This window comes from Drosophila albomicans, chromosome 3 (assembly GCF_009650485.2).
Source record: "Drosophila albomicans strain 15112-1751.03 chromosome 3, ASM965048v2, whole genome shotgun sequence".
Classification (NCBI taxonomy): Eukaryota; Metazoa; Arthropoda; class Insecta; order Diptera; family Drosophilidae; genus Drosophila; species Drosophila albomicans.
The window spans coordinates 31,018,592-31,029,896 of record NC_047629.2 but is presented as its reverse complement, the minus strand read 5'-3'; the positions used below and the strand labels follow the sequence as shown (position 1 = coordinate 31,029,896).

General features: G+C 34.3%; 1 protein-coding gene across 2 annotated transcripts in view; it reads left to right on the top strand.

Moving 5' to 3' along the window:
- The first annotated feature begins 3,130 nt into the window (after positions 1–3,130).
- The window catches only part of LOC117572390 (nyctalopin), a 113,495-nt gene continuing 105,320 nt past the window's right edge, over positions 3,131–11,305 (top strand). For both annotated transcript variants that reach the window (XM_052003945.1, XM_034255164.2), the window contains exon 1: positions 3,131–3,862. The gene's annotated coding sequence lies outside the window, so the exon portion shown is untranslated. The remainder of the gene's footprint in view (positions 3,863–11,305) is intronic.

Below are 11,305 nucleotides of genomic sequence, written 5' to 3'. Positions count from 1 at the left end.
TTTATTTACAATAATTAAAAACTAAACAAATTAATAATTGATAAGAGAAATGAATTTTTTTTTTTTTTAAGTTTACAAATTCATTGGAAAATACATATATACAAATATTAAAGAAGCAACTCAAAAATAAATACTAAATGTTTCTTTTTATTTATTTTTTTTAAATAATAAAAGTTTTCACATTTAATATATTCCGGATCGATAAAGTTTTAAAGCAATCTTTTTTTGTTTGTCATTTATAGAAATATGCTTAAATAACTTAAGATTTGATAGGAGAAATATAATTTTTAAAGATAAGTCTTGAAAATCATTTACAAATAAATAAAATAGAAAATAATTTGAAAAATAATAACAATTAAATACTACAATTCTTACACTAAAGGCAACATTTTTATTATTTTTTTAAATTATTAAAAGTTTTTATATTTTTTGTTTGCTTGTCATTTATAGAAATATGTTTAACTAATTAGACAACTTTATATTATACAATTTTTCAATCTTAATTCGCGCTGTTAATTTTCACACTCGCATCAATGAACAACAAATGTTTAACGATAGTTTTTGATTCAGCAAGAATTGTTTAACACACTCAACTTTAACATTGACTGGCAAAAAGTGCGAAAATCATTTGCGATGAATAAAACAACTTCATCAGGGACTTGTTTCGAGGGACGAGACGAAGAGGGAGAGGGAGAGGAAAGAGTCGGAGCAGGTTGCTCCTCTTTGACTGTGGAGTTAAACCCCAAAAGCATTTGCGAAGCCAGCCTCCCAGTTGCCGTGAAGCGTGCATAAGTGAAATGTGCACAAGATACAGATGCGAATTCGTACACAACTCCAGCTACAGATACAGATACATCGAAGTCAGCGGCAACTGGCAACTGGCAACTGGCAAAGCGGGAACTGGGAACTGGGAACAACAACAACAACGAGCAGCACCCAAAAGGTAATTAATCATCGTCATGGGGCGTGTGCACGATTCGCTTAACGTGCGCCGCCGGCGGTGGAAAGCCCTTCTGCCCCCGCTCCCTCTCCCTTCACCACTCCTTCAGTTCGATGCGGGGGCAACTTCGGGGTCGACGTCGCAGACATTTGTGGCATATTACTCAAGGCATACACACATCGTACTCCACTCGCATGTATTTCCATATTTCCATATGCTCGCTGCCGTCGCCTTCCCTTCCCCCTTTGTCTGTGGAGAGGGGGCGGTGGTAGGGCGTGGCAATAATCATAACGAGCCAAATTAATGCGTTTCTTTCTACATCAAGCAGAATTCCCGTGCAGCTAGTGACACATTTGCTGATTTCGCAACAGACGCCAAGACAGGGAGGCGAGTCTGTAATGAGCATAGCCCTAGAAATATACCCTGTAATTATGAAAAAGTCGTAGGCAGTTGACATCAGCTTCCTTTTCAGGTGGGATTCGATGACAAACTCGTGTAAAACAATTACAAAATTATGCGACGATTTCTATGTGTTGAGTATTTAATTGGTATAAAATATACCCTGTAATCGAAATAGTAATATGGATTCAACAATATGGGATTAAGGTATAAAGATTAAGATTAAATCAAAAAATAGAAAAAAAAAATTGATTGATCAAATTAATACTCGATAATTTTAATTTACTTCAACAAATCTTAAGTCTTAAAAATAAACCAGATTTTAAAGAATACTACATTTCTGTTTACTACATGGTTAATAGATACCTTGCAAGTATGCTCATAAAACATTATTAAATTGTTTAAAATAATCTTTATTTATTGAGTGAGTGTGTTGATAATAATTTATTAATGCTGATAATTTTAAATATTATTTAAGTGCAAAAAATTCATATTTTTAAATATGTTCATAATTTTGAACATATTTTATATTTTTTTGAATTAATTAAATCTATATAAACCCTCTTAAGAAACTGTTTTAAATTATGTTTTTAAATATATATAAATGTAGTAAATAAAATTAATATTATTAGTTTGATAATATAATTAAATGTCATAGTGTCGACCAATTACAGGGTATGCTATAGTCGATCAACTCTAGTGCAGTTGCTGCCTTCCCTTATTGCATGCGCCTAAATGCTTCTAATATTTTAGTCTGCTTTTGGCCAACTAGATTCAATTTTAATTGATTGTGCGGCTGATTTCAACAATTGCGCGTGCCATTTGCATTGGTCAACGGGGCGTGGCATTAGGGCGGCGGCTAATTGGATGCTTAGCTAATTAATTGTCTGGCTGCAGGTAAACAACGATGCATTGCAGAAAATATTTAAAAAATAAATGCGAAAGCATTTCAACTGCATAACAGAAGTATTTCCTTATCATACAGCGTTAACAGCGAATGTAGACTGTTAATATAACAGCGCATTTAACAGCGAACGCTACCTGTAGCAGCAGCAGCAACGTCGACGTCAACAGCGCAAGTTCTCACACGCACACACAACTGACACACGCCGACAATAAAAACACGTGCTTATCAGTTGCTCACACACACAGACACAGTCACATACAGACACGCTGGGCAGACAACAACAGAGAATTTGTTTGAAATAAACAAAAAACAGCTGTTGCCAGTCGCACTTCCATTTCCAATGAGAGAGCGTAGCAGCTGGGAAACGAGTTCCGTTTTGTTGTCTGCCGGCATTTGAAGAGCGTTGCCATAAAATGAGAGCGCACAAAGTTTATAGCAAGTTTGCAAGTGGCAGACGAGCGATTTTGTTGCATGCTACCTGTTTGTAATATTTTTAAAATTTAAATAAAATCAATGATTTTAATCAGAAATTATCAGAAATAAGAAAATAGTACAAATAAACATCGAAAAAACAAATTGTGTGATTATTAAACTCAGTTGCTGACATTTCTCGCATGCGATAAATGTGACGACTCGCACTCGCTTGCTCTCTCTTGCCATAACCGAGTCGGTCGAGCCGAATGCGCACATACGAAGCAAATTCGTAAAGCCGAAGCATCCATACAGCCACCCACAAACGCACGCACACACATTGACCGGGGCACACGCATGCCGCCACATGCAAGCGATGCGTGCTTGTGTGTGTGTGTGTGCTGGCTCTGGCTCTTCGACGCTGGGCTGTGTTGCCGCTGCTTCCTATTGGAAGGCGCCAGTTGTAAAGCGAAACTCGTCGCGAGCGGTTGCAGCCCAGAACGTCGTTCCGTCGTCCTCGCCGTTTAACAGCATTTTACGTAAAATAATTCTCCGAATGTGCTGCGTGTGTTCTATGCAAATGCGTAATAAAAAATAAAGGTGTTTAAATCCAAATCTGCAAATGTAATAAAACAGCAGACGAGTGTGCAGAATCTACAAGCCAAATAAAATAATTCTATTACTCCCACTGAGCGCGAAAAGAATGGCAATATAACGGAAATAAACAAAGCGTAAAGCGAGAATTTTCGACTTTTAACGGGCCGCGCTTTTGTGACATCGACGCCGTCAGCGCTGTGCTGAAGTTAGGCTTTGTTTTCTAATTGGAATTGCATTGATTGATTGAATAGCAGCAGCGACTGTGCCGTTATTCGGCATGCGAAACGAAATGCAAAATTGCAAAGTGTGACCAGAGTGTGTTCAATTTCCAACTGACAAGTGAAAAGTTACGAGCATTGCAATTGTTCTTCTTCTTCTCTTGCTCTGCTTGAATTCAATTAAATTGTGAAACACACACACACACACGCACACACGCACACAGTTAAATAGCACAGTCAACAATGTGTGTGTGTTTAAGTGCGTTATGTGAGCAACAATAAAATATATAAATTACAATTAAAACAGGATTAATTGAAGCACAACACGAAAAATAATAAACAACTTTCATTCAGCTGATAAGAAATTTATATGCATTTCGCATTGATAAGGTGAGTTGAAATTATGCAGAAACTTTTTTATTGCTGACAATTAAAATGCGCTAAATAATTTTAAATTATTATTGTGGAAAAGCTTTTTTGTGACTGTGAAAATGATAAGAAAATAAGCTAAGCTCTTGAATTTTAATACATGCAACATTTGGCTTTAAATTTAAATAAATGTTTTTGAATGAAAAATTTACAAGAATTTGAGAGTGAATTTTTTGAAATGTTTAAGGTAGCAAGACGGAGAAGTGATTAAAAGTATTATTATGTTTGTTTTTTTTAATTATAACCATTTTTATTAAATGAAACACTTTTTTTCATTTGCAAAAGAATTAAATTCTAAGAATTCGAAAGACGGATCAACAGAAATTGTAATTTGATTATCAATCAAAGGAAACTTTTACTATCGCTTTACTTGTTTGTTTTATTTCGTTTTTAATATTATTAATTTTTATTAGCTCTTATTTCAAATGAAGAAGTTTTTAAATATTAATATATTTTGAATTATGAGAGTTGTTGAACAATTTAGAAGTTTTATTTTTGTTCTCGTTTAATATAGAAATTGTTTAATACAATTTAATTGTTATTTATGAGTAACTTGTTATATAGACATTGTTCTGAGTAATTAATTCTTGTTATAACAACTTTTAACGAATTTATAAATTTTCATTTATAATTAATTTTCATATTCAACAAAATTTAATTGCTTATATTTGGCTAAGAAATTGCTCTGAGTAATAAATTCTTATTATAAAAAATGAATGCAAATTTGTTAAACCTCCATTTAACATATTTAAAATGCTTTTAACGGCATTCTTTTTGGCTTGATTAAATATATTTTTCACGCTGAGTAATAAATTAACTTTTATATAAATTTATATTGGATTTATTGACATTTTCCAAAAAAAAAGTCAAATAAATATATTTCTTTATTATGTGGAATAATTAAATATGAATTCCTGTTCATTTTGGTCACATTAAAATTAGTTTTATTGTATGGAGAGTTTCCTTATATGGGTTTCCACTCCCCTTTTCCTTACATCTCACACCTTTATTTCCTCCTCATTGCTCCCCCCCCCCCCCCCCCCCCCTTGGATAGATCGGCAATTTCAAATGGGTCACGCTTCTCGTATGCCTGATTATCGATTTGAATATGCAAGGCATGTTTTTTGTAGCCATGTCTAAACCATGATAATCCATTGTCTGCCCCTATCCCGATTTCCCCCCGCCCCTCTCTGAAAGCATTCCCCTATATAGTATTATTAGCATTTTTTTCGACGCCGTTTACAGTTGTTTCATTTGGACGAGTTGCGTTTGGCATTTAATTAATTTTATACTTTTTTAACTAAGTTCGAGTTGTTTTGTCGTGTTGCATTTCAATTGAAATTGTTTTTGTTGTCGTTGCTCTGGCAATTGTTGTTGTTACTTGTTGTTGTTGGTTGTTCTCTAATTATGCGGCGTGAAAATGCAATGCATGTACAAACATTTGTACAACTATTTGACGTGCCACATTTTGTTGTTATTCCAGTTGCAGTGGCAGTGGCAACGTCAGTGGCAGCTGCAGACGTGTGTCTACGAAAAACATTTCAAAACACTCGCAATTGTTTAAACAAAAGCGTGTCTGTGTTATTGTCTTGCACGTGGCATGCCCCGAAAAGTGATGTACAACTGATTTACTTGCAGCAAAATAGAAATGAATTATGTGCGCAACTTTTCAAGACAGTCTTTGATTCACTCAGTTGCATGCCACAAAAGCTGCGCTTTATTCAATTGCCGGCTGCACTTGCCACATCGTCGCATCAAAATGCAACTAAGACAAGGTTTCTACCCTCCTCCCCTCCCCCTCCACTTGTATCTGCATCTGAAAGATACACACAAAAAATTTCACTGGGCGGCCCACTTGACGCTGAGGTAACTGAAACTAGTTCAAGTGCGTGGCAAGTAATTAGTTTTCAACTGTATGTGTGAGTGTGTGTTTGTCAAGCTGTCTGAAGAATTGTGCTGTAGAAGAATTAACCACAAATATTTACAAATAGCGGAAAAGATGCCGCAGTTTAGCTTACCTTAAGTTTTCTCAAGTGGCCGCCTACTTGGAGGTTAATTAAAACGAAATTCCGTAAGGGAAAATGTTTTGAAAATGTTGAAAGATTTCTGAAATTGCTTTTTAATATTTTCAACAAGCCGTGTGCACTTCAAATGGAAAAACAGATTTCCACTTACAGATTACATGTGTGTGTGTGAGTGTGTTTTTCCTCGTCTGTCAGTTGGATTCTACCTACGCAAGGTCTAGAAAGGAAAAACTGACATGACAGCCAAGTGTCAGTTAGATATTCTCTAAGTTCGAGGCCAAATGGATCAACTCCTAGTTGCACCTCTTAAACATTTCAAAGTTACTCTATATTTGTAGTACTCTATTTTTCGGGTTCGCTGTTTGTTCAAGCTGACAACTGCTTCGTCGCTTCCACAAAGTGTAAACTGTCAACCCGACTGAATGATGCCTCAAACTGTGTGGGCTGCATTAGTAAATAAATAAACAACAACAACAACTGGAAATTCGTGTTGTTCTTCGTGTAAGTGAATAGCATTCATTATTTCACTGCACTTCCGCTGGTAATGAGTGAAAAGTGGAAAGGGGAGAAAGAGACCCTCAAGTGTCAGAGAGAGAGGTGTTCGGAGAAGACTTCTACAGAACTCTGCAGCTGCAACTTGTCTCTTGAGTTGGGTATCTTTTGTCATCGATCCACTCGATAACAAAAACAATACGATTTTGGCATAGTAAATGCGAAGGGCTACAAATTTAATCTTACTCTAAATAAATGTGAAGAATAAAACAACTTTACCACAAACATGATTTGAATACGAATCAATTTTCTTAATGAATTCGTTCAAAGGAAACTTAAATAAGATTAACTATTTATTGCATATTATGAAGTGTTTCTTTAAGTAAAGACAATATTATAACACTTTGCTTTTTAACGTATTTTCGATTCATTTGTCTAAGCCGGATGTGAAAAAATATATTGAGGAGTCTCATTTGTTTTAGATACACTTTACCATTTACTGCACATTTTAATTCTAATATGGAAACAATAAGAAATTCATAGAATTCGATTCTGCAATAAAATTATTAAATAGTAATAGTGCCTATTGTTTTTGTTTTGAATAATCTGTTAAATATTCTGTTTATTTTTCTAACATATTGAATTGTTTTAAGGTTCTATAAAAAGTATTGTCTAAAGACTTTTTATTGTTCACTTCATTACCATTAAGTATAGTCTTTAATACAAGAATTAATATGAACAAGTACAAAATTGTAAATTAACTTAATATGGTTATACATACACCATATTTATCATAGTTACTAGCAAGGATTAGATACAATTTAAACGAACACATAACAAATTTTCGTTGATTTGAAATTTTGTAAATTTACATGATTTTGATAGTAATTACAATATAAATAATGCATCACGTCATATTCGATATTAATTTCAAAGAATGCGGAAACATGACTAATAATAATAAATAGAATTACCCAATACAATTTCTCTTGAATTTAAAATTTAGTAGTATATAAATTCTTCTGGAAAAAATATTTCTAATTTCTAATTTATTCGTTAAAAATGTTAAGCTATAATTTAACTCTTTATCATATATTTTTATTTTAAATTATTATGGTTCGAAGATAGAATTTTTAATTAATGCTGTTCCATAATAGTTAAGCTCTTGTAAAATTATTTTATAGCAGAATGTATGTATTCGCATTAAAATATATTTTGATGTTGTTTTATTTGCTTATAAGTCATATTCATATAAAAAAGAAAATATGATTCTTTTCAAAATTGGAAAATATTATAAGTACAATATGTATTCTTGAATGCTATTTATTAAAATATATTTCTACTATTATGTTGAAGTAATAGTATTTGTTTAAAATTAAAAGATGCACTTTCTTACGCTCTTATATTATTTTGAAATGTTTTAAATTTGAATATATTAAAGAAATTCTGTTTAATTTGCTTATATTTTTTTATTAGTTAAAGTTATATTATTTGGCTAAAAGTTCTTCTTTATGTATATCTTTTTTAAATACATTCACTTTGAATAAATTAATTCTTCTAAAAATATTTAATTTCTCTCTTCTACTCTTTTTAAAACTGTGGAAATATTTGTTTTAAATTGTTGTATTTTTATTGAATACTAGTTGCAACAATAATGTTTGTTTAAAAGCCATGGAGTAGAGTTAATTTCTAGTGCTGCACTGCACCCAGTTTTTTTTTTTTTTTTTTGAGGGGAGGGCTTTAAAAGAGTGTTTGGTTTGTGAGCACGAGAATTCTGTTTGCCATGTTACAAATGCCGCCACATTAGCCACTTTGTAGTTTTTGAGTTGTTCCGACCAACTTCAACTCTGAATCATGAAGTATTTGCATTGGTATTCGCATTCACAGTCGCATTCGTGTTCGCATTTGGATTCACATTCATGTTTGCTGTGGTTGCAAGTGGTCGCTTTTGGTGGTTTCGCTGGTCTCTCGGTGGTTTCGATGGTTTTCGCCTGCATTTGAAAGTTGATTTGTTCGAACTGATTGTGGGACAGAGACTCTGTGTGTGTTTTGGTTGTGTTTGCTGCGGTTTAGCATTGCGCAGATAATAGTTTTAAATAAGTTAAAGTCCACTTTAATTGGGCGCAACTAATGTGCATTAGACTAACAAGCTGCTGCAGCTGCAACAGCAAATTAGTCAGAGGCAAAGCAAGGGGACACAAAACAAAACGAGACGTGACTTATCTTTAAGATAAACACCTGGAGGCCAGCAGCAGCAACAACAACAACAACAACAGAATTCACACAGATATATCTCAGTGGAGATGTCGTCAGTGTCATCGAGCATTAACAACTAAACAAAGTGTGTCACAGTCTCCGTCTCCATCTCCATCTCTGTCTCAACTTGTCCTCCCACTTCCCTATTGAGTTTCAACGGATTTATCTCAATCTTCTCACACAGCTGCCTACACCTGTCGCCCCATCTAATTTATGCTCGTCTCTCCGCAGATAAAGCTCTCGAATGACATATGACACATCCATATGGAAAAAGACCTCACTCCATCCATACTTCAATTTATGATCATGCACAATCATTAATAGACCCAACGGACGACGACAACTAACAAATTAGTGCGACTTTTGATTTGCATAATTAAGATTACGATTCGAATTTTCAAATTTCATTCTTCCCTTTGGTCGCTTTGGTCATTTGTTTACGCTAAGAGATCGTCCGATTAGCTGCGATCAGTTCGGAAGAATCGCAGACGGAACTCTGTAGAAAGTGGCTGAGCAATTAATTTCTGTACAAGTCGAATTTATTGTTTGTTCTTATGCATCGTGACATCAATATGCAGCATTACACAACTTTAGACTACTTGAATTTCGAGAGATCCTGTGAGATAATTTGTGGAAATTTACATATCTGCTGCGCAGTTGTTTATCAGAATTTTAACTCTATTTTTCTTTCTTAATTTATGCATAGATTTATAGAAATTGCGAATTCATTTAGCTATTCAATATCAATTTAAACTTTTTCTTATATCTTCCAAATAGTTTCTCCATTTTATATTGTAGATATATGTACATTCATTTATAATAAAGTGGAGAGATCGAATAATTTTAAAGTAAGAAAGCAAACAGCTAAACAATGCATTTAGAGCACTCAAATGATTAATAATACAGATTAAATAAAATAATTTATTATACTTTTAATTTAGCTATCAAATATATTATAAGTTGCGACAGGATTTAAATTGTAGAAGTTGAATAAAAAATACATTTTATTTGAAAAAAAAAAACAGTAAAACGGGTTGCTTTGGTAGACAATCTGGTATATTTTGCACCACTACAGTATTTTGAATGTACTCTGGTATATTAATTTGACATACTTTAGTCACTATTTGCTTTCAATAAAAATAGGTAGCGGGCATTTATACTTGTTTTATATTCTTTTGTGTAGTTATATAATAATATTCAGTGCATGTATAGTATATATTATACTATTGATGCAAATTATTTTAAAAAGGTTTCAGATACCTACAAGTAAAAACCATTTGTCCACACTTCCTTCTACTTTCTTGAAGTTTTATTTCATTTATTCTTCTACTTTCATTCTTCTTATTTACATTTTCCACCATCTTTTCTCAAACTTTTCAATAAATTATAATTACTACTAAAAGATTTGTTATGGCCAGCATATAAAATATTATAAATTTTGTTAATTACTTTTAAGGCTGCCTTAAGCTATTGTCAACTTTAATGATAAAATGTTAACATTATTTGACAAGAGGAATTCTTGAAGTCTCTGTAGATGCCGATGACATTGTCAACATCTTGGTCAATCCAAAATTATAGCTTTCCTCTATTTCGATTCATATTAATGCCAAGTGCTTTGCCAGTTTAATTTGCGGCATTAATTTTGTGGCAGTTTGATGCCATCAACCGATAGAAAAGGGGAGGTTATATTGAGTGGGGATCGAAGGGGTCAACTAGAGGTATGTCTTGGGTACGTTTTAGAGAGCGGCGCAGCTGTGCGTCGGGGCCCATTACAATGCGCCGTTTTCAGTTGTGGATTTGCGGTGCGGCTTTTGCCTGCATTTTGTCAATTGCAATAAAATAATCAACATACAACATGCCACAGCCTCCGATTGAATGAGGTGGGGCACCGAGAGAGAGAGAGAGAGAGAGAGAGAAGGAGACGCGGGGTCAACTCAGCAAGAGGCTTTATTTATTTTTCTTTTATTTTCCAATTTTGTTGCTCGTTTCGTTTCGTTTCGTTTTTTTTTTGCTGCTGTCTGCAGATTTACGACCCGCATGGACAACACGTTTAACGTTCAAATTGCGGCAAGGAGACTTGAAGCTGCAACTGCAACTGCAACTGCATTTTGTTGCCATTAACATAATAATGCGGCGGCCCCCCCCCCCCCCCCTGTTTCTCCCCTGCCCAACTTCCTCAGACGTTGCACAATTGCGAGCCAAAGCAAATAATCAACTCGCGCTAATCTGCAGCCAAACTGCATTTAGTGACTGACTCCGTCAGTCTGTCAGTTTGCCAGTTAGTCAGTTAGTCATTCGGTCAGTTTGCGGTTCTGATGTTGATTATTTTGCGACTCTGCCACTGCCCTGTAATTCAATCCGCCAAGTCCAACTTGGACTTTAACATTTTTGCATTTGCATTTTCTTTGATTTGATTTGTTGACTCTCCGTTGGCAGCTCTTTAGAAGCGCCACAGACACTTTTTGTCCCCCTCTCTCCCCCCATTCACAATGCTTGCGACGTGAGTTGCATATAAAAATTGTATTTTGATGGCAGTATAATCGCGCCCATTGTTGCTCAAGTTATGAAAATGCTGTTAAATTTGATGTAAGTTCTATTCAAATAATGCTTTTGTGTCGCCTCAAATGGCTGA